Source organism: Solanum dulcamara, chromosome 1 (genome assembly GCF_947179165.1).
Source record: "Solanum dulcamara chromosome 1, daSolDulc1.2, whole genome shotgun sequence".
NCBI classification, from domain to species: domain Eukaryota; kingdom Viridiplantae; phylum Streptophyta; class Magnoliopsida; order Solanales; family Solanaceae; genus Solanum; species Solanum dulcamara.
The window spans coordinates 48,406,506-48,407,349 of NC_077237.1; the positions used below are offsets into that span (position 1 = coordinate 48,406,506).

General features: G+C 42.8%; 1 pseudogene; it reads right to left on the minus strand.

Annotated features, from left to right (window-relative positions):
• Positions 1-278: 278 nt before the first annotated feature.
• On the minus strand, positions 279-398 carry LOC129904529 (5S ribosomal RNA; annotated as a pseudogene).
• Positions 399-844: the final 446 nt, after the last annotated feature.

Consider the following 844-nt stretch of genomic DNA (forward strand, 5'->3'; position numbering starts at 1 on the left):
GTGAATAGGGGAAAAGAAAGAAGTGTGACAAGGGGGGACGAGAGGGACAACGCTAAGATATCTCTCAGGTTAAGTTGAAAACCTTCTGATATCCTTGTAAAGAGGATTACAAGCGGGGGTAAGGACAATTTTGAAATGGTTTGAATAAGACGAACAGGACTAGCGGGTTGCAAGATAACAGAGGAAAGGACAAGACAAAACATAAAGACTCACGAGATGATGTAAGATAAATTTTGGGCTAAGTTGAGTGCCCCGCACATTATTGCAAGGATTACCATGAAACGCGACATGAGGACTTCCCAAGGAGGTCACCCATCCCAGTATTTCTCTCCCCCAAGCATGCTTAACTTCTAAATTCTAGTGGAATTTAGTGCGATAGTGCAGGTGTGGTCGCGCGAGATGGAAGAATCTGAACTAGTGGCAGAGAAACAACATGAGATTATGTTCCTAGAGCAAGACAACAAGGATTAGCTAATTGCTAACTAACAATGCACTCAAATGCCACAGCTCTTCAACATAGTACCGGTTAATGAGAGGCAAACCACAGAATGGCTTTACGAGCTAGTGGGCGAGAGAATTTCGACACCATTTGGCAGCCAACTCTGAGGGCAAAAAAGCAAAACCCAAAAGTTAAGGGTTCCATCTGATGTAATTTATGGATGAAAGGAAGTAATACCCGGGGTCGAAAATTCCACAATATGACTAGGGCTACAAGACTCACTTTGCACTACGTCGATAGATGACTTTGGAGGGAATATTACCTAGGGATTAATGATATTAGCCCATGCTCCTTTAATCAAAGGCTACCTACTCAGCCCAGAAGGTGTAAAATTATAGGGTAAAA